We start from the raw sequence: 24258 nt of genomic DNA, 5'->3' as shown, positions 1-24258 counted from the left end.
AACTGCAAACCTTTAAGGTTGCAGAGTATTATGTTAATGCTACTGGCTTTTTCTTTTTTTTCCCCAGAATCGGTGATAATGTTCCTTAAAAAAAAAAAAAAACTTCATGAACTTCCAAGTCCAATCTCTATTGTAAGGTAAAGTATGGGTTCCTAAATCTGCAGAGAATATCATCTATTCTACAAAACCTCACACATAACTTAGGTTGATTCTCTTTTCCAGGACTGTATTATAAAACATTTTAAACTGAGAACAGATCAACAATTGGTATTAATAGTAAATTACAATAATCATTTTACATTTGTTTCCTAATCTCGTGCATGAGATTCAAAAATAAGAAAGCAGTCTAAACAACAGAGAATTTTCTAAACAGAATGTGAAGCTCTCACATTTATTTAAATATAAACACTAAAAAGTGTTTAGGGTTCCCCCTGGACATTCAATTGTTATTAACTCTTAAGATAAATTTCCAACTTAATAAACTTGAAAAATGGCTTTTTAAGCATATTTTCAATTTGTTGAAAGTTTATAATATTGAATCCTATGCGTCTTTTTATAATTATTTTCTTAGAAAATTTGTGGTCAATTTCCTGTGACCTTCGTAAAACTTAAACACACCTCTTAGCTCACATCCATAACTATGTTGGCTTACACCAACATTCTTCTTATATTCTTCATTAATGGTCAAGGTTAAAGAAATAAGAGTATTTGGTCTAAACTCAAATCAAATGATCATGTGTAATACACAGCAGCACCCAAAACATAAGCACTATTTTCCATAACTAAAACATCAGAACCTAAGGCATCCATTTATATCAAAATGAAGATTTTAGTTCAGCTCTTCAGGAGAGTTAAGACATGGCCAGGTAAATTAAGGCCAAAAAAGGGCAAGTCACAACACTATGTAGCATTCAGGAAATTTGGAGCAAATTTAAGCTTTCACATAAAACAGTCAGGGTTAGGAGTGGCCTCAGAGAAGCAATTATCTCATTCCCAAGTCCCAGGCTAACAAACTAACAAGGATATGGAAAAAAAGACTAGAATGAAGGTAAAAGCCTACAGAAAGTCCAAAGACAATCACTGCTGGTCCTAAATCTATTTCTTAATGGTTCTGTGACCCTCAACAAGTTTTTTATGTTCATAACTTCCCTCATCTATTAAGAACAGATTTTTCTCACTCTGCTAGTGAACAGGGTTATTAAAAGAAATGTTATAACAAATTACAGATAAAAGAATGGCTTATAAAAAATTTCAGGCACTATACAAAGTAGGGTATTGTTCTCAAGGCACTAACCTTCTTGAGAATTGTTTTCTGCTTTCATGCTCTCCTAAAAACACATCTTTAATTTATGGTAAGGTCAAACTGCCATTATCACTGCAACCTGAGAAATTCAAATTAATGGTCAAAGATACACATAAACACACACACTCCAGGCTTTGCTTTCTTCTTTCCCTCAAAAGGTCATCTTTTCACCAAACAGATCAGGAACTCTACAATATACTACGTTCCAAGTACCAAATATTTAAGCCACCAAAACATACAGCAGAATAGCATATTTAAGAAAAGTTTCTTTTTTTTCTTTCCTTTTTTTTTTTTTTTTTGAAGATAGGTTCTAATTCTGTCACCAACCAGGCTGGAGTACAGTGGTGTGATCACAGCTCACTGCAGCCTCCTGGGCTCAAGGGATCCTCCTACCTCAGCCTCTTGAGTAGCTGGGACCACAGGTACACACCACCACACCCCGCTAATTTTTTAAATCTTTTTTTGTTTGTTTTTTGAGATGGGGTCTTGCTCTGCAACCCAGGCTGGAGTGCAGTGGCGGGATTCTCTGCTCACCGCAAACTCTGCCTCCCGGGTTCACACCATTCTCCTGCCTCAGCCTCCTGAGTAGCTGGCAACCGCCACCACGCCCGGCTAATTTTTTGTATTTTTAGTAGAGACAGGGTTTCAGCGTGTTAGTCAGGATGGTCTAGATCTCCTGACCTCGTGATCCGCCCACCTCGGCCTCCCAAAGTGCTGGGATTACAGGCGTGAGCCACCGCGCCTGGCTAATTTTTTTAAATCTTTTGTGGAGACGAGGTTTTGCCATGTTGCTCAGGCTGGTCTCAAACTCCTAGGTTCAAAGGATCCTCCCACCTCAGCCTCTCAAAGTGTTAGAATTACAGGCGTGAGCCACCATGCCCGACCAAGAAGTTTCTTTAACATAAAAATGTCCAAGCAGATAACCAAGTCAAAACACTTTTATTACTGAACAGCAGACGGTGATGCTTTAGTTGGCAATTTAAGAATCACACGCTATAGCTATTCCTGAAAAATTCAAAATCAAAGTACATGGTAAGCATTTGCTCAGAGGCTAGCATAGTGCTTAACACAGAGTCTTAGCATTCTCAAAAACATGCAAGACCAGCCTGGCCAACATGGTGAAACCCCAGCTCTACTAAAAATGCAAAAATTAAAAATACAAAAAATTAAAAATACACACAAAAAAATTACAGGCGTGTGGTAGTGCACACCTGTAATCCCAGCTACTCAGGAGGCTGAGGCAGGAGAATCACTTGAATCTGGGAGGCAGAGGTTGCAATGAGCCAAGATCCTGCCACCACACTCCAGACTGGGTGACAGAGCAAGACTGTCTCCAAAAAACAAACAAACAAACGAAAAGAAACCAAACCAAAACAAAAAACCATGCAAGAGCTTAAGCCATTTTAAAGAGCTGCAACCATGAACTAAGATTAAGCCTGAAGACAATTAGTGTATGTTCCATCCCATACCAAGAAAACCACTTTATATGCTCAAATACTTCTTGGTATATTCTGCCAATGAGGCAATTCTACCTGAATTTATTAATAAACTATTTACCAGCCTGCTTGACCACCAAGGTTTGGTAAACAGACTTGGGCCCGATGTGGAAGCATAGCTAAGGATGGAGACCCCGGGGCACAAGAAGTGAGCTGAAGTGAAACCAGGAAGGAGGACAAATTTCTTTGATAGGCTCTTCTCTTTCCAATCCCAGCTTCCCATCTCAGTTGCTCATTGTGCCTTCATCCCCTCTCCCATTTGTGAGCTCAGCTGAGTCTGCAGATATCCCAAGATACTAACTGGTAAATATCTGGCTAGAGTGAGAGCCCACTTCATTTCCTATGCATCCAACAAACTCTTATCTCAAAAGGGCAATAAGTATACCTGGAATTTACTCCAATACCTGTGAAAGGTAGCCAAACTCTACTCTCTGGAGGCATGAAGTCATCATACTTCCAGATAAGACATTAATAAGCAGAATTATCCTTACCTCATTTGTTACACTTTAGTCCTCCAAATTAAAAACAGCCAAAGAGAAACTAGCTTGTAAACAAAAGTAAATATTCAAGGTGTCAAGACTGGAAGACAGCAAGATCTCACTCAGCTCAGTCTGAAGCCACTTAAATGGAGTAACTCCAAGGAAAACCAAAAGTTAAACTGAAGAAAAACATGTAACTTCAGAGAGCATGAAAAACTGGTACAATTCTGCACAACTACAAAGTGGCCATGCACTAACCTGAAAACAACGAGGTTCATTATTGAATAAAGGCATCAGGAATTCTTGGAGATGGAGCTTTCAAATAAGGCTTTAGTCACCACTAAAAGGACATAGAAGAAAATAGATATGCCTCAAATATCAACACATTTGAAGGACAGACATCTGCATTCATTCTAACATGCAAATCCTATGTGCAGGGCACTGTGCTGGATAACCAAGATGACTCAGATAAGGAGTTCCCACTTACTGTCTAAGCAAAGAAGGGAACACATGCAGAACCACAACACAGGACACAATCTGGTAAGTGTGAGAAGGAGAGATTGTATCTGGATGACAGATGAAAAAAAAAAAAATCAGGCTCAGAACAGAGAAAAGGCATGTGCACTAGGCTCTCTGTTGTCATAGGTTCAAATAAAGGGCAAAGTACACATAGTTGCAATCATTTTTACACATAGTTGCAATCATTTTTAAAATGCTGGGCACAGGCCGGGCGCGGTGGCTCACACCTGTAATCCCAGCACTTTGGGAGGCTGAGGCACGCGGATCACGAGGTCAGGAGATCGAGACCATCCTGGCTAACACGGTGAAACCCCGTCTCTACTAAAAAAAATACAAAAAAATTAGCCGGGCATGGTGGCGGGCGCCTGTAATCCCAGCTACTGAGGAGGCTGAGACAGGAGAATGGCGTGAACCCGGGAGGCGGAGCTTGCTGTGATCCGAGATTGCGCCAGGGCACTCCAGCCTGGGGCCACAGAGCAAGACTCCGTCTCAAAAAACAAAAACAAAAATGCTGGGCACAGAGACTATAGCATAAACAAGACAGGTACTAAGGGAACTTAGTGGGAGAGACATATTAAACAAGCCAAAGAATAAAGCTAATGTTTAGAATTGCAGTTCATGCCATGAAGGAAAAAAGGATGCTGTGGGAATAAAACTGGGACAGGGATCAGAAGAAAAGCCTTCTGCAGATTAAGTGACATTTAAGCTGAGATCTAAAGATAAACATGACTATATATATGTAATACTTGGTCTTTGGAAGGTAAAGGATGGTGCCACACACATACTAGGTAGTGTTGGGGGCAGTGGGACTGGTGAATAAGACATAATTTGTACCCTGAGGAATGTCATCCTAGGGATGCGATTACATCCAATATGTGGAACCCAGCAGGCAGAGTTTTACAATTATGGATAAAACTTAAGCTACAGAGATCTTGAAACCCATCTATCCTCAACCATTCCTTTTTACCAAATGAAGGAAATGAAACCCAGAGGCTGGCTCAGTGTTTCTGAACTAGGTAGGTGCAGAGGTGGGGCACAACCTGTAACTCCCATTACATCACACTGCCAATTAACTTTTTAATCAGAATTTATTTGGAATGTCAGAATTCAGTAAATTGATCATGTACAAGAAACACTTAATATCCGTAGGGAAAAATAAGTAGACTTGGGCCTAAATGCCAAGCACTTCACTAGACATTGTGGGAAAAATCTTATTTGGTTCCAGGCAAAATAAGAAATGTAATGAGTTTTTTGTAAAGTGAAATATATTCAATTTCTCTTGTGAAGTTACGTGCATCCTACTTTGGGGCATCTAAGCAAACCAGGAAATGACAGTGATAATAATGTGTCAGATGGTCTTAAATGCCTTTCCTTGGCAAAATAGAGTTGACAAACCTATTATTCCCCTCCCACAATGTACAGTTTTACTTCTTATTGTACTTCCCTGAGAAGTACATATATCAAGGAACAACTGTCACAACGAGGGTTGAGGCAGTAGAGGGAGCCACTCCCAGAGTTCACAGCAGCACTGTTCATCAAAGCACAAGAAATGAAAGCAAAGTGTTTATCAAGGAAGATGAACAAGAAAGATAAGAAGATAAAGTCATACAAGTTCACACAATTGAATGTTCTTCAGCAGCCAAGTAAGAGCCCACACATAGACCAAAGCATATTATAAAATGAGAATTTTGATGAATTTAATTTAGTGTCCTGGAGGACAAAAAAGGACTTAGGATCTTTTAGTTATCACAGCTGCACCTACAAGTCAAATATAGGCAAAATGAAACATTTTTAATCAGATATCTCCCAAATTTTGCATTACTTTAAGGATAGTGTGAAAACAAAAATAACAAGGGAGGAAAAAATCCCCTTCAAATTGAAGCCACTATAGCTCAATCCTCACTGTCTCACGTCTGTTAACCCAAAACTCCCAGTATGAGTACGAATCAGTCACGACATAGAAATCTAGACCTATTCTGCCAATGAGCAGCTGCTCCAGGTCTGCATCAATCTGTAAACAGGTATTTCCAAAGCATATGACCAGCTCCAGTCTGAGCAGAATAACAGATCAAAACTGGAGAGGACATACAATGGGAAAAGTAGTTGATCGGTTTGATAGAGGAAGAGACACTGGGTCCCACTCAAAAATAAAGTATCTCAACTTTTTCACTGAATTTACATTCCCAAAGAATAGATTGTAAAATAAGTAAGAATCCCAGACTTTTCGGTACTTGAAGGTCACTATGAGGTCACCTGGAATAGTGATCTACTGCAAGAACAGCCTGACTGGTCTTCACTGATGCTAAATTCTATTTTGTACTCTGTCTCAAGCTAGCTGAACTTGAGAGATTTCTAAGTCTATCCAAGGACATTTGAAACATTTGTGATAAATGCAGAATATTTATCTCTGTTAACAATGAAGAAAAGTCACCTTCCAGAAGAATTGCTGTGAAAGCCCACATCGTGTGCACTATTTTTTAAAAAGTAACATAGAAAAGCTGTTTAACATACCAGGAAAGTCAAGGAGAACTTTTAAAAAATTATAACCGTAATACCTAATTTCATCAAAATGATGTAAGCAACAAAGATCTAATTTATATTGAGATAAACTATATAGGCTCAGACTATTCAGGCAAAGAACCAGTAAATGCTTATTTCATACTGAAATTTACAGGACATGAATGACTTAGCAATATATATTGACCCTGAGCTACTGAAATGACGACAACCCAAAGGTGATTACTGACATATCAGAAGAATAACAATGAAACTTGAGGGTGAGAGTCTCTTTCACACTTTAAAAAAAAAAAATGCAGCACAATAAAAATGTACCTATTAAAAATAGAAAGACAGTTATCCCTTTCAACTGGTGTTGATCTGCCCTTTATTACTGGAGATAGACTGTATCACTCAGAATGTTACCCTGAAGCTATAAGAAGCTTGGAGGAAAATATTAAACTTCAAGGTACAGATAGGACCAGGAGCCTGTTAAGACAGAAAACGAAGACATTAGTGTTCAAAAAGTATATAAGCAGGAAACCTGCAGTAGTCTCAGTAACAGACTTTAGTGGCAAAAAAAAAGAGAGAGAGAGAGAAAGGAAAGCCTTTTAAAAATCTAAGCCACTGGAATTTTAAAGTGACACCCACATGACCCAGTTTACTTTTCTATTCAAAGAAGTTCTGATGCTGTTTCTCTATTTCTCTTTGGAAGTTTTTCATGTCTAATATATTGCAAAACATAAAAGGTACACTTTTATTTAAGCACACAATGGAATAAAACATCACTGAGGAACTTGGACCTGTAAATAAATTTTAATGGGAAAGACAAGAAATCAAACATGAGGAAAGGGCAACAGATATATATACGGCAAATGTGAGAAAGAATATGAGCATTTGGAAAAGGAAGACAACATTGTTGGACAGGGTAGGATGACAGCTATTAATTTAATTTAGGATATGCTAGGCCATGCTCTAAGCCGTTTTAAAGGGCATTACCCCCCTGTGATCCTAATAACTTAATAAAATGGGTCATTTCATCCCCATTTTTTTTTTTTTTTGAGATGGAGTTTCGCTCTTGTCTCCCAGGCTGGAGTGCAATGGCATGATCTTAGCTCACTGCAACCTGCCGCAGCCTCCAGAGTAGCTAGGATTACAGGCACCCGCCACCATGCCCAGCTAATTTTTCTATTTTTAGTAGAGATGGGTTTTCACCATGTTGGCCAGGCTGGTCTCGAACTCCTAACCTCAGGTGATCCAACTGCCTCAGCCTCCTAAAGTGCTGGGATTACAGGCATGAGCCACCACGCCTGGCCTCATCCTTATTTTTCAAATGAGGAAATAGGCTTAAAAAAAAAAAAAAAAAGATTAACTTTTCCAGAACTCACAAAACCTGCCAATGTGGGTCTAACAAACTCCAGAGCCCATGCTCTTTGCACTACACATCAATGAAGCAGCTAAAATAACCAATATCTTGCTTCACCCCAGACCAATTAAATAAGAATCTCTTCTAAGGGCCCAGATACTGGCATTTTTATAAGCACCCGATTTGATTCTAATCTGCAAGCAAGGATGAGAACCACTGTAAAAGACTTTTGTAAGACAAGTGGACTATCAGCTAGGTAGTGCCAAACAAACAAGAGTCAAATAATCAGAGACTGGGGAATTCATCCAGCTTTTAGGGGGCAAACAGAAGTTCAAAAACAGTGGAGGTGCTGAGGCAGAGCTGATCCAGACTAAGTTCAGGGAAAGTCTGAACACAGGCTTTAGTCCAAGCGGTGATTAAAAAGGCACAAAAAAACAGGTTGGAATCATTTTGCTGAGGGAACCAACTACAGGTTAGAAAATTTTTACTTTTAAGACTGTAGGTAAGAAGGGAACACAAAATGACTTTTACAGCTAATGTAACCAATGGGTATGAATTTTAGGAAAATAAGGAAAAAATAACAGTTGACTAACCTAAAGCCAATGGACCAGGATATAAAATATAACAAGTGAGCGACAATAAACAGAGCTTGCTGAGCAATCGGATATAGCCTAGTAGTTACAACTGTTAACTCTATGGTGATCCCTTCTAGCATTTGCCATCCTAAGTCTTGATTTCCTCATTTAGGAAATGGAGAAAATAATCCTATCATCTCATTCAGTTATTGGAATAAATATATGAGATATGGCAGTCCCCTTTTTACCAGGCACCCAAAAGCCCCAATAGATGCCTGAAACTTCAGATAGTACTGACCCCTACCATGTTTTTTCCTACACATACCTATGATAAAATTTAATTTCTAAATTGGGCCCAGTAAGACATTAACAATAACTAAGAACCGCTGTAACAGTACACTGTAATAAAAGTTATGTATATGTGATCTCTCAGCGTATTTAGTTTTCTTTAAGTCGAGAACTTTCACCTTTTTACTTAAAGGGAACATGGAGCACTTTAACATCCTCTCTTTGGCATGTCAGAATTGCCAGCATCACTACTCTTGTGCTTTGGGGCCGCTGAAAGTAAAAGAAGGGCTACTTGAACACGAGCACTGCAATGCCTCGAAAGTCAATCTTATAACTGAGATGGCTATACTAAGGGACTAACAGCATGGACACACTAGACAAAGGGAGGATTCACATCCTGACTGGTCAGCATGAGGGTACATCACACTACTCAGAAGTACACGCAGTGTAAAACTTCTGAATTGTTTATGCCTGGAATTTTCCATTTAATATTTGTGAACCACAGTTAACTGCAGGTAACGGAAATCATGGAAAGCTAAACTGTGAGTAAGGAGGGACTACTGTCATCCAAGCAAAAGAAAAGAGACCAAGAGCTTCTGTATTCTTACAGAGGGCAGTGTAAGAATATAGTCCCCCAATTTTTTCCTTCTTATCATTACAACTTTAGATGGCATTGTTAAAGACTCAGTAAATGGGGAATAGAAGTTTGGCCTGCTTATTCAGTTCCTATTAGTCCCTATATAGAGGGACTGCTTATTCAGTCCCTATACAGAGGGTCAGTGAGCCTCTATATCAGTCTAGGCCAGTGCCCAGACACTAGATGCAGCCACAAGAAATGCAAGTTTTCCTAAATGGTAAGGTGGAATGTATGTCCCCTACCCCTACTGAAGTGACCATCATTTCACAAATAGTGAATTTATATATTAAGTGATTTATTAAATTTATGCTATATACAAAATTATGTATTAAAATGCATATGTGACCTCAACTGAATTCTTGGGGCATAGTATTGAGGAAACAGTTCAAAATAGTAATAGAATTCGGTAAAACTTTTAATTATTTCTCAAAAGAATCCACACAACTTAAAATCTGACACGTGCTGAATGATAAAGCTTGGTCATCTGCACAACTTCCTATTCAACTTTCATTTTCACAAACCTTATTTTGTCTTAAGATGATTTCCACACACTCAGTAGGGTAATCTTTTAGCTAAATGATCCGAAACCCACAATCTGAATGGCAAGAAATTGCTTCCTAAATAATGTATCATATTATACAAGCTATCACATATCTCCCTTCCCCAGAAAAGTAAATAAACATTCTTAAAGAGAGCCCAGAGGAAAACAGTATGGTTGCAAAACAGCTTCTTATATCTTTCAAGCCTTTACTAAATGTCACTTATAAATGAGAAAACATATTTGAAGTTTTTAAGTGTTCTATGCTTTTTAAACCCTTTCCTGAATGTATAGAGGTAGGACACTCAGAGGTAAGGTAAGGGGTAACCATATTCCTAAATTACATTAATTTGTAATGCCTGAAACCAAAGTTTTCAAAGGGCTATAAATGCTTGAATAATCCATTAAGATACACAAAATGACACGTTGATGGTAAAAAAGGAAAAAAAAAAAAAAAAACCTTTCAACAAATGACAAATTTTCTCCTAAATCATTCTTTGGTTAGAGGACCAATGTAAAAGAGGCAGGTCCCAGTGCTGTTTTGTACTGGAAACAAAACAGATGTAACAGGTGTAATGAATACCAGAGAGAGATGAGACAGAAAATCTTGAAATTAAACTTCTGTGGTAGAAAAAAAGAGAGGGAATACAAAAATATATGGAAATACCTGGTTGGATGAAAGGAGAGTAGATATTCTAACCAAACCATTTAAATCCACATTATCAGACACCCCAATACCCGCTTTCCCAGTCTGTGACTGCACAGGTAAAGCCAAAATATATTTTCTGCTTTGGAATAGATTTTCTACTTAGGATTAGTTACAGGCATATCGGCTGCTCTGGGAATTCACTTTCAAATAAAATGAGGCCACACGAAAAACTTGAAGGAACTGAAATAATATCCTTCATATCATCTGTCACCATAAACCTCAATGTAAAGAAAGCTAAAAGGCTCACTGCAGTCCCTCAAGAAAAAGTTAAAGGTTTGACTCTCTGCTGATTACCTTGAATAGACAGCCAAATTAGGCTGGAGCAAATAACTATAAACTGACTAGCTAATGTAACTAGGCATTAGCCATTCATCCCAGAGCTTTAATTTTATGTTTTATATATTACGGTTCCCCTAGTGATTTTCCGCATACCTCATTAAGTTCTGACTTGAGGATGTCTGCTCTGGATAAGTACACAGAGCAACACAACACAAAACATCCTAAACCTCACATCTCTTAGTATTTCCAACACAAACATCGCAGGTCTCCTGATGAACACTTAACCTCTACATGTTCTCTAAGTACAGGGTGCCTAGAGTCTCAGAGCTGCACAGACACCAGCAGACATTCTGTGAAAACACTGCCAAGACCCTCTTGACATCTGTGGCAAAAGCATCCTGTCTTCTAAATATATGTTCTGTTTAAGTGGCTTTTAAAGCATAAGCATGGTGCCTTTAAAAGCAGTTTGTAACAAGAGGTCAAACTATAAAACTGAAGAGGTTAGAGAAGAAATCAATTGTATATCAACTGTCAAAACTCAACTTTAAAAGGCAGAGGTGGTCACAAACTACTGTACAGACAGGGTAAATGGAAAAGAAATCTCCAGGTTGAAAACGGCAAATGCTAATCGCAGGGGTGGGAGCAAGGAGTCTTGACCAATCGTAAAGATGAGAAAGCATTTCCCTTCTGGAATGAAAAACTAAAACTGTAGATCAGAAATTCAAGGGAAAAGAATCATTTCTGTTCATGCCTTGAGAAATTAAATACCCTTACCCCTGTTAGAGAACTGAAGTGTATCTCCCAAAATTAACATGTTGAAACCATAATCTCCAACGTGACTATATTTGAAAACAGGGTTGTGTAGTTCAGTAGTTTCAGTAGAAACGGTACTTCAAGTAACTACACAACCACTCTGTTTTTCACTCTATTTCCTTAGTTATTTCAGGAAATAAGGCTAAATGAGGTCATAAGTGTAAATAATTAAGAATAAATGAGGTCACAAGTATGGGGCCCTAATCCAATAGGATTGGTGTCCATATAAGAAAAGGAAGAGACACCAATGATTTCTCCTTCTTTACATACCCAGAGTAAAAGCTAAGTGAAGACACAGTGAGAAGGTGGCCTTCTGCAAGCCTGAAACAGTGGTCTTGCCAGAAACCAACACTACCAAAACCTTGATCTTGGTCTTCCAGCCTCCAGAACCATGAGAAAATAAATTTCTATTGCTTTTGCTACCCAGGCTATGGTATTCTGTTATGGCAGCCTAAGCAAACTAATACAACCCCCACACCAATTCTTAATCTCTCAGTTGTCTTTTCCTCTCATTGCTGCCACCCAATCTTTTCCTGGAATCTGAACCTTAGGTATGCAAATAGTCCCCAACTTACATGGTTTGACTTAACAGTTTCTAAACTTTGTAATGGTGCAAGATCGATACACATTCAGTAGAAACAGCACTTCAAGTAACTACACAATCATTCTATTTTTCACTGTCAGTATTCAGTAAATTACATGAAACATTCAACACTTTTATTATAAAACAGGCTTTGTGTTAGATGGTTTTGCCCAATTATAGGCTAATGCAAGTGTTCTAAGCAGATTTAAGGCAGGCTAGGCGAAAGCTATGATGTTAAGCAGGTTAAGTATGTTAAATGTATTTTCTACTTATGATATCTTCAACTTAACTTAAAGATGGGTTTATCAGGACATAAGCCCCATCATAAGTCAGAGCACCTTCTTGTAGCCACTGAACCATGTCCCCTCGCTTTTGAATCAACACTGTCGTCTATCCATAACTGCTAATTTACCTTCACTAAAATGAGTGTCTACCAGTATCTACCCCTCATCCTCCAATTCCCATGACACCAGGGCAAGCCTTTATCATCACATACACTGCTTCAAATCTGTCTCCTCCTCCAACATGCTCATCTTTATATAATGGCTAGCTTCAACTTCCCAAAAACATCTCATGCTATCACCTGCTCAAATACCATCAATTGTATACATACAGACCTTCATTTAAGGGCCTTTTTAACTTTCTAGTCTATCCCTAATGTTTTCTCCCAACTTCTCAAGCCAAAACCCTGCATAAGGTCAAAATGACCCATAACCATCCTCTGAATCTGTTGCATTATTTTATTTACTTCCTTTTTTCATATTTTTATTTCTTTTATTTTTTAGACACAAGTTCTTACTCTGTCGCCCAGGATGGAGTACAGCGGTGTGGTCACAGCTCATGGTGGCCTCCAACTCCTAGAATCATGCTATCCTCCCCCGTCGGCCTTCCAAGTATCTGGGACTACAGGCATGCATCACCACACCCAGTTATTTTTTATTTTTTACTTTTTGTAGAAACAGGGTCCTCACTATGTTGTTCAGACTGGTCTTGAATTCCTGGCCTCAAGCAATCCCTCCCCGCAAGGCCTCCCAAAGTGCTGGGATTACAGGAGTGAGGCACCACTGCCTGGCCTGTTTCCTTGCTTTTATTCCTATTGTTGTGACAATTTGGAATGTCCTCTCTGCTTATTTCCTTTCTAAATGGCAGCTGGAAGAAAGAAGTTCTGAAGAACATTACCCAATCACAAGGGGCTTGTTATGGCAAAACCTTCTACCCTCAACTGCTGCTCTGCCACATACTGATTTTATTCAAATAGGCTTTTACCTCCACCAAATCATGCCAGGTACTTACACAATATCTGAAAGATGGTACCAATTTCAGCTCCACATAAATAGAAAATGGCAAGATCTGACACAAATGAAATTCAGAGTTTTCAGAGGCTCTCATCTCCCCCTAAGTATTATCATCCTAAGGTCTAGAGACCATGAGACACACATAAAGATTTGATCTGAGCTCAATCAGTTCTTCTCTCAAACCCTCAACTTTTTTTCTAAAGCTATCACCTAAATCCCAGCAACAAAACTAATAGAGTCTCTCAGATTTTCCCAATTTTCAACGATCCCCTCCCCTATCATTCCTCCAAAGAACATCATAACAAGCCTCTTCAGCACTCTCTTTATGAGAGCCTGAGCTTCGTAACCTATACTGGATCCTTATTGATTTTCATCATGTGAGTGACAAAACACAGTAATATACTAAGATTTCCAACAACCTGAATACCTGGCTCTTGATTTTTACATGCCCCCAAAATAGCCTCTGTCCCACTCAGTGGACTTTCCACCTCCAAACTTTTATAACTATTTTCTCCACTCATGATCTTCTCCCTACTGGTTCCAATTTACATGCATGCTCTTCATTATAAGCTTTGCTGATCTTCTCTAATAAATTTTGCTTACCCCTTTAAAAACAGTCCTCCAAGAGCTCTTTCCTGGTAACTTAGCATGCACTATATCATACAGCCATTTGTAAGGCCCCATCAATGACTCCACCTGTATGTGGTCATCTTTATATAGAAACCCAACCAGAATGGAGACATAAAATTCTAGAAGAGCTTTAGTTCTTTCATCATTGTGATCTAAATCAAGGGGCACTGCAGTCAGCAGCACCCAGAGATACTGCAACGTCACTGACTAGCATACCAACAGCATTCAAACTGCTTCATGAGCTTATCTTTCCCCTTCTAACTTCAGGGTTGGTAGGGCAAAGAAATGACACCAATGACATCTACAATCAGGGCCTGGAATCAAAAGCAAACTGATAGTGTAACATTCAGGGACTTCAGTGACACTTTCCTGGAACACTGAGTGCCCAAAAGGGCTGGGCCATCAGCTTCCCCTAAAGAGGGGAAAAGAACCACCCACTTTCTACAACAGATTGACTGTTAAACACACGTACAGCAGGCCTCTTGCAGGAGAAAAGGCAAGCTGTCCTGCCAGAGTTCCTAAAAGCTTCTGAGGACAACAATTTTTCTTAGGGAGTGAAAATATATACCCTAATCCATACTGGATAGACAGCCCCCATTTTTCTAATTCAAGGCTGAATAAGATACATTCAGTTTTAAACATTCCTAGAATTTGAGAATTCCAAAGTATCAACCATTTTTACATCAAATAACTACATTAGTCAAACCAGACTAATTATTAAAATTACACAAAGCTTGTACAAATCAATCCTTAATGTTTAGGAAAATCATGAAAAAATTTGTGTGGGGAAGGAAACCAGTCTAATCTTTTCAGATCCAGTACACCAACCACTTGGCAATGCTCCCTACAATCTGGGAAGATTTCCTGACCAATGGAATACAGATAAAATATGGCAGAGTATGCATTAATCCTTCCATCTTCTCTTGTTTTAATAGTAAGTAGAGAGCCAGGACCATATAAATTAGGTATATACAGCTCCTAGAAAAATAAAATTTAACTAAAGCTAAAGAAGATGAACACTTCTTTAACCAAATTTCCCACCTTATTTTATCTTATGCACACCTACAAAACATCTGTATACATGCCTTATAATAGCTTTTGATCAACTGCTATCAAAACAAACTAAAGGAGTAAAATAATATTACCGCTCTTCAGACATTAAAAAACACATTTCTAAGCAATATTTTCAAAGTCAACAACTTTGAAAAATTAAGTGCTTATCTTTATAGACCACAGGCTCGTTATAATTAAGTGGGTAGTTTGTTTATATTTTATGTAAGATTCCCTAAGAACCTAAGATCCTGCCAGTGTCTATTTAAGAAATGGAGAAAATTTTGGGCATGGTGGCTCATGCCTGTAATCCCAGCACTTTGGGAGGCTGAGGTGGGTGGGTCACCTGAGGTCAGGAGTTCGAGAACAGCGTGGCCAACATGGTAAAATCCCATCTCTACTAAAAATACAAAATTAGCTTCGTGTGGTGGTACATGGCTGTAGTCCCAGCTACTCGTGAGGCTGTGACAGGAGAATCGCTTGAACCTGGGAGGCGGAGGCTGCAGTGAGCCGAGATCACGCCACTGCCGTCCAGCCTGTGCGAGACAGAGCAAGACTCCATCTCAAAAAAATAAAAATAAAAAATAAATGGGGAAAACAACATTGTAAGTACTGGAAAATACTACGTCCATAGTCATTGATATATAAAATGTCTCAAAAAATAGGACTGTCATAAAATACAGAACCTCTTACAGAGAAGAAATTTTAAGTTGCCACTATTAAAATGGAATTTAAAATCTCAAGATTCCACATATTTAAGAACGAATATTCCTTTGTTCATCACAAAGCTGAGACAAAAACAAGACATTTAATGGCAATGTGTCTCCTCCCTGAAAGTTGATTTTATTGCTATTTAGCATTTCCAGGAAATAATTTCCAAGAGCTAAACAATCATTTTTAATATTGACTCCTCTTCACAGCCCGCTCTGCAGCACCACCACCTTCTTACAAACCAGGGGAAAAACGCATAAGTGGATGTTTAAATTACTTTCTTGATCAATATTGTTTCACACCAGATTTTGGAATATTATGAAAACGAAGTGTACCCATTTTGGTCCTTGGACCTTCAATTGTTTCTTAATTTTTATGAGAAACAAAAATTTGAACAGTAATATACTTCTGCAATCTAAAGAAGAATTAAACCAAAAGACAAATGATGAACTTTCTAGGTCCTACTATAAAATACTGGAGTTAGAAGGGTGATCATTGTTAACATACAACTCTGGTTCAAGCCCTGGTTATGGGGCTTTCACTGGGTTATTACAGTTCCTGTTATTTACAAATGTGGAAGCTTATTACATATAAAAGCTCTTAGTTCTAATAAGCTTTGGGTAACTTGCAATCTCCATTTAAAAAGCCTCTTCCTCACAATTACCATCCATTTGAAGAGCGATTTGACCCATACTCTGTCCTTTGAGACATCACATAAAAGGACTCTCACCTACTCAAAAATCAGTCTTTTCAGTCAGATGAAATCTTAATGAAAGCTGAGATCATCTCGAGGAAAGCAAAATACTGCCAAAAGGCAAAAACAGCTTCACACTCTAACGGTAAACCCACAAAATTGCCAGATTATAATTCTGCTGCTTAGTCATTATGATCCAAAGATGCATGACTTGCCTCACTAGGGCAATGGCTGTCTATAAGTAAGATATCTAGGGTTTACACCATCCTTACGGAGAGCCTTGTCACTATTGTTGCCAAATCTATACGTAGAGTTAGTTCCCTGCACAAGAAGATATTTAATTATAGCTCTACAGTTTTTTTTCAAAACAGAGTAATATCCCAAATATGTAAAAGATATCCTGAGAACAATTGCCCTTGCCCTACGTCCTTTGTATAGGTTATTCTACTGATTCAATATCAGTCATGGAATATACTAGAGAAAACAGATTCTGACTTGCTTATCTCTTCATTTTAACCCTATTTTCCTCATTCCAAATAGTAAGGATGCATTTGAGAGATAGCTAACTATAAAGAATGAGGACAGGGACAATGGACTGCAAAGCTGGTTGATGCAGAGTCCAACTCACAAGCATGACATGGTAGCCAATTTAGCTAAATGGACACAGGTTGAATTAACCTGACCTTTATGCTTCAATGTCCTAATTTGTACAATAGCTACCATCTGCCCAGCTGAGTCCTGAGCAGCTAACAATAGGATTTGAAGAGTTTAAGATTCGAGACAAAAATGAACCAAAATCCAGAATGAATCCTACTAATTCTACTTAAGCCCAAAAGTGAACCTCTATCCTCTGTTTAAAAGAAAAACACAGGCGTTTTCAAAAAAATACAACCAGTAAAGGCACTACAAAAACAGCACGACTTTCTAAATATCATTAAACTGATCTTAAATTGTAATGAATGCTAAGTCCCTAGCACATCACAGGAACAGTGTAAATATAAACACAAACTAAATGAAGAAATGTGTAAGTCATCTTCATGTTATCTGGTAAATCTCATGTATGATACACTTCAATAAAATCCCAAAGGCCAGCTATTGGGCATTTAAAACAGAAAGGGTGCTTGGTAGCAGGAGGGGCATGGGTGGTAGATAATGACAGAAATAATTAAAGGTAGGGACTGAGAGGAGATTTTTTAAAGGACACCAGGTGTACGATTTAGGTTTGCCATAATGATATACTTGAGTGAATAAAAAGTATGGGATGCGGGCGTGGTGGCTTATGCCTGTAATCCCAGTACTTTGGGAGGCTGAGGCAGGTGGATCATCTGAGGTCTGGAGTTTGAGACCAATCTGACCAACATGGAGAAACCCCGCCTCTGCTAAAAATACAAAATTAGGTGGGCGTGGTGGCGCAGGCCTGTAATCCGAGCTACTCGGGTGGCTGAGGCAGGAGAATCTCTTGAACCTGGGAGGCGGAGGTTGCGGTAAGCTGAAATCACGCCATTGCACTCCAGCTTGCACAACAAGAGTGAAACTCTGTCTCAAAAGAAAAAAAAAGAAAAGAAAAGAAAAAAAAGTATGGGATAAGAATTCATGGGTCATGATCAAGAGAAAAAGTTATTTGGCTAGTTCATGAAGTAAACATTGCATCTGGCAAAGAAGGGAGAACTCTGAATGCCTGAAAGTGTTTGAAATCTGTAAGCAATAGGGAGCCACTGAAACCTTCAGGCAGGATGACAGAGCCAAAGCTGTCCTTTATCTGGTCTCTTACAAGATTCTAACTCAAATGTGCCTAAATTCTGCAAGGTTATTTATCTGAGGAGACAGTTCATAATATTAGTGCAAAAAGGTCACAACAGCAAAACAGGACCCTTTATTTGATTAAATAATTTAGTTCTAATACCTGGGCAGAGAGAATTCCAGTATAGATGTTACTGTGCACTCTGAAGCCAGACTGCCTGAGTTCTAATTCCAGCTCTGTCATTTACTGCATCTTTGGGCCTGTAACTTAAATCACTCTACGTGCCATTTCCTTACCTATAAAATGGCGGGGGTGGGGAGATAATTATACCACCTACATCTCAGAGTTTTGTAAGAACTCGAGTGAATCCATGTAGACTGCTGAGAACAGTGCCTGGCACAGAGTAGCAGCCTTCAAATTATGCTGACACAACCACTTCTATGCCATACCCTTTGACATCTGATAAATGTTATTGTAACATTTCATATAAAGTATCAGAATATGGATTCTGCCTTTGTAGGGGGTGTGTGTGGGAAGGGAGACGAGGGAGGAGTCAGATTTTTCTGTTCCTATCCTTCAAAACCACAAGCTAAAAGCTATACACCTAGGTGAACACTTTCCATTTCCAATAGGCCTTGTCCATTTTTCCCTTCTCGATGGTTTAAAATGGTTCCCAGGCACACGTGTAATTAAATTCATTATCTTAAAAAACTGCTTCAGGAAATGCAGCAATCAAATCTGCTACCATCTGTTTTTTATAGATAGATATAATTACAACCTAATAGGCATCATTTAATCAAGACTTAACAATTAGGTTCTTAAAACTTGATCATTTTCTTCCTTGATATGTGTACAAAATTTTCTCCCAGGTGGTGGTCATGTAAAGTGAAGGATGGAAGAACTATTAAAACCCTTATCATAATGGCCTTCCTAAAGTGCTAATTATTACACAATTAAGACAGACATAATATAACTAGAAAGCCTAAGAAAATCTAATGCAATCTCACAGAAGCTTTTTAAAATTTTTTTCCATCTCTATCTCCAAACTACCTACCAAAAAACCCAAAATACAAAGGAGTACCTCTCGCCTATGACTTCTAAACAAGCAAAGTCAGGAGTAGCACCAAACCTTCCCCTGGTTCTAACATCACCTAGTCAGATCTTTAGAGGAGAAAAGCAATCCTATTTGTTACCTTGTTTTCCATCCCGCATTTTGAGAGATAAGAAACCCAGGACCTGAAAAGTGAGTATTTTCCTAAGGCACTCAGGGTGAAACCTGGACTAGAACCTAGATGTCCCTCCATAAAAAACAAGATTTTGTACTCTTACTCCACCCCACCACGTGAGTGGGGAAAAGCAGAGTTTTGAGGGCCTACAATCCTCAAGTCTGATCACTGGGTCTCTCACATCTAATTACAATATCCAGCCCCATTTCCAACTTAATAAGATTAATTCTTTGTCACTGATGCTCAATAGTAACTCTTGCTACTCCCAGCAGCCAACACCCTAGTTTGAAAGACATGCAGGTCACCAGTGCATCTTCTATTGAGAGCCCCTAATTGCCTTACCACACCCAAGGTGCTTCCGGCTAGACTAAGCTTCTTTACAGACCTAACACACCAAATAAGAGACCACAGTTGGGCAAGAAATCTATTAAGAATTAGAAAACCCTGAAAGGGCTCTATTTACCACTGAAAAGAAAAATCTTAAGCCCTTTGTAGTTTCCCATTCTCTTTCCTTTCCCAAAAGCTTTAAGAGGTCTCCCAGCAAACCTAAACCAAGCCCTCACTTTTAAACATAGCTGTCCAAGGACTCTGTGGGTGGGTGCAGGGGACAGACCTAATCTTTCCCTATGCAAGATTTGAAGAGTATTAGAGAAACAAAGCATTAAAGAAACAAAAGCCTTAAAGTCCAATATTTCTCCTAAAATAACCTCATTAAGGCAAGTTTTCTTCGGTCTTCCAAAGAATCCCAATTCAAAAATGAGAAAAGAAAGTAGCTAATAATGAGGGCTTCACGATAAAGCATCACAATCAACCTTTCATTATGCCCATTCTGTAGGTCAGACATCGAAGGCTTGGAAAGGTGGAGTAACTTTGAATAGGGACCCCAAATTCTGAACTGGAGGTGTAACAATCAAGTCCTAAAACAGTAGAGTTCCTATTCCTCTTCTCAGCTTATTTTAACACCAAATGTGTAACCCAGGGTATCTGCTCATGCAGGGGCCTAAGTGCACCCTTCACAACCCGGGATGGTAGTGCCCAAGAGCAGCTCTACTAAGCCAGAATGAGCAAATGGCACCATGCTTACATGAGGAGAAGGACCTCACAAGCTGCAGAACATGTCCAGCCTAGCCCCCTTCCCTCTTATTCAAGGATGAAGTGAAATGCACTACAGCCCTATATGCTTAAGATATCAGATGGAAATTTTAAGAATTCTTTCAAAGAACATAGGTCATTATCCCCAACTTTGGAAAAGTACTTCAGATTACTTGGTTTTGGGGAGTAGAGAATCAGTATAGAATGCTTCTCAAGCAAATGAATCTACAAAATTAGAAAATTTGACTTACTTAAAATAACTTACAGTAAAAGTTTAAAACTAAACTTTAAATTTAGTTTGGGAAAACAGATGACATATGAAATTTTTTATTCAAATACCAATTTAGATCTATCTTCATCTGATACGGGTGCCTTCAAGGGCAATGAGCCGCTCTTTAAATCTCCTCAGAGGATCCCATTCACATTAAACAGAAGCTACAGGAAAACTGGCATTAACATTTCCTTCCTGCTTGTTGGAAAGCAAGGCACCTTATTTGAGGGCTTTCCAGATCAAGAACACATTTTATACCAATAAACTTTACAGCTGGGCCCAGCAGAGATCTATAAATCAAAGCTAATTGTGAACTATACAGCAACTGTCCTTCATCTTCCATTTTTACATTTTATTTCAATTTGGAGCTACCTAACAGACACAGAAGCCCTCCAGACTATTTCTCAAAACTTTCTGTTTGGAAGTAGGTACACGCATCCAGGAATAGCTGAAGTATGAAATAAATATTAAGAGCCTAGAACAAAATACAAAAACATTACTGGAAATAGGCTCAAGTTTAACATGTTTTAAAATAACATTTAAAACTTAACTGCTGCTTTATTTCTTTTAAACACGAAGAAATTTTCTCAGGTTGAAGATTTTTTAAAGCTACAAGGGATTTCAAAATGAAAAACTAATATTTCTTCTCTTGAATGTTGTGCTTGAAAGGAAAAGTTATACTGTCATTCATTCAATAAATATTAAGCTGTATGTACAGGAGCTATTGGAATATAAAGTGTGTCTTTGCCTTCAAGGGCTACTCAGTTTTCAGACAAGTAAATTTCTTGCAAGCAGAAATCCCAGAGTATCAATGATCTCACCAACAGAAGTGTCCTAGCTAAGGGACTTTAGTTTTAAACAGAAATCAACATCATTAAGAATGCTAGATGTCACTGTTACTGACATTTCTTGATCCAGTTAGGGTGTATAAAGGTCAACATCTGACAACAGAATGTTCACGAATTAGTTATCCAAACTAAAATGCAGAAAATGTCTAAATCAGCACATTTGAAACTAGAAAGAAATTAATTCTATTAGAATATTAAATGTGGACTCATACACAGAAAAATAAATGGGCACCCTTCACTACCAACACCCCATTTTGCATTTTAAAGGGGGAAGGGACTCCCACAGAGTTTTCTTCTAACAAGAGCTGCAAATAGGGATTGACAGGTGGAGCCCTGATTGACAATGGTGGTTTTAGATGACATCTCACCTCCCTCCTCCTTACCCACCTAATCTCACGACTAATGCGGGAAGCTGAAATAAATAGTGGAAGATTGTTTATCTGTTTCGTTTTGTTTTTTTAAGTGCAGATGTGTTCCACAATTGAAGAAAGAGGTTAAGATTCTACACACATCCTGGGTACCATTTAGTCAATGTCTACTTGAGCAACAAACTAGGACAATGAAACCAATACAGGAAGAAGAAAATGCATGGAGTAGGTGAACTACTCCGAGGTGCATTTTTAGCTCATGTGACCTTCCAAAGTGCTCCAAGTATGTTGTATGTAGATGTGTGGGCATGTATTTATAGAAAGGGTCAAGAGCGCTATAAAAAATACATTAATAAATCATAGAATGTTAGTGCTACAAGGGACTTCCAAACGCTAGCCCACAGCCTCAATTTTTAGACAGAGAAAGCAAGCCCCAAGACTTGGCCAAACTTTCTAGTGATAGAATTTGCTAGTGATAGAATCTGGTCATAGCATTCAAGTTTTCAACTCCCGAAGACAATCTTACCTCCAAAGTACTCCAATTCCACAGCTTTATTCTTAAATTTACCCCTCCCCTAGAAAGATGACTGTCCACTCCTCCCTACAATACAGATTCCAAGTTTTAAGACTCAGATGGGCCTAGCCCTGCCTTCCAAGAATCCATTAGCCTAATCCAGTGGTTCTCAAAGTATAGCCTGGGAACCTAAGAGTCCTCTGAGACTTCCTCATACATCCAGGAGATCACGAGAATGCCTTTTTCTCTCATAAATGTACAGTGACACTTGCTTCTGCATTCAGTCTGTTGCAATGAGAATACAGTTGATTAGATCTATTAAGCCAGACATTAAAGAAATGTAAAATGTAAAACTATGTCAGCCTTACTTTTTAAAAATATACATATTCCTCACTTTAAAAATATTTTTTAATACGTAATGGGTTTGCTATTTAAACATTTTTAAAACTTTCTCATCTTAATTTCTTATACAGTAAATATTTATACACATAACAAACAAAAGGTCCTGGGGTCCTCAATAATTTAAGTGTATAAAGGGATCCTCTGATCAAGAACTTTGAGAATTACTGGTCTAATTCACTGCTACATAAGCATGCCTTTATGGTGAATCCCTTTAGCCCATATAGACAAACCTTAGAACAGCTTCCAACTACTCTCCTTACCTTCAAAGGGATGTTCCTCCAGCTCTGGGACTATGTAAACTACTTCTCATGCCCAGTACTACCCTGATTTATAAGAAAAAAACGTGAATCATCTCAACTGCCTTTAATGTAAAATTTTTACATAAACATTGTCGGAGAAACATGAATATAACTGTATATTCTGGTTCTCAGAAAAGATGCTTTATAAAGCATAACAAGCTATTACATGTTTCATGTTGCATACTTACACTGGTTTAGAAAAATGCTTGAGTATCTTATGAGTCTCTCCTACAGAATACAAAGCATGCCAGAAGCAGTTTTTCACTTTCATTTGGGGGTTTACACCCTAGTCAGGAAGCCATGCATGCTCCATCTTCCTCTCAAAGCCCTGGTGCGTTCCTCCTCAAGGCCCCTTTAGCCACATCAGCCCATGTCTTTTGCTTCAGTTTTCCTCACACTAAGCCATCCTGTAAAACTGTCCCAAGGCTGGCTCTCTCAAACAAAATAAGAGAAATGTTCCTGTATGGATTTCAGTGTCCTCTGGAAACCCACCCATGTTCCAATAATCAAAACTTTTTCCTTACATGCTAGGAGTACACCACACTTAATCCTCTTCCCCTAGGGGGTTGTGGGTGGGGTGGGGGGACAAGTCCCCCTATTTGTATAAAAGAGCTTCACAAGTGCTACTACATCTACCTGGTTTCAGGAACCTTTTCCCAATGTTTGCAGCAGACCTCACCAAACTCCCCTCCCATAAACTCACGTTTTCTTCCTCTGGACTGTCAACCAGACTTGGAGAACTTAAGAGTGGCATCCACATCCTAGTGTTTCTGAGCACCCAACGACCATGCACAACGCTCAGCTCAAGGCAGGCACTGAATGCTAACAAACAGCTCATATGTAGGAAAAGTGCAAATCTATTAAAATGCTCTGAAAAGCCCAAGGGGGATCAGCTTTTGAAGTAATTAGTAATTCCATTATAATAATTTGTGCAAATTAAAAAATATATATTTGATGCAAAAAGATAACCACAGAACTGTTTAAAAGATGGATTTATTATTTATTTATTTATTTATTTATTTATTTTTTTGAGACG

At 38.5% G+C, this 24258-nt stretch overlaps 1 protein-coding gene across 48 annotated transcripts in view; it reads right to left on the bottom strand.

Moving 5' to 3' along the window:
• Positions 1-24258, bottom strand: part of ELAVL2 (ELAV like RNA binding protein 2) — a 159773-nt gene that overhangs the window by 89983 nt on the left and 45532 nt on the right. The gene's annotated exons all lie outside the window — the stretch shown is intronic.

Source organism: Pan troglodytes, chromosome 11 (genome assembly GCF_028858775.2).
Source record: "Pan troglodytes isolate AG18354 chromosome 11, NHGRI_mPanTro3-v2.0_pri, whole genome shotgun sequence".
Classification (NCBI taxonomy): Eukaryota; Metazoa; Chordata; class Mammalia; order Primates; family Hominidae; genus Pan; species Pan troglodytes.
This window is presented reverse-complemented; position numbering and strand designations above follow the sequence as displayed.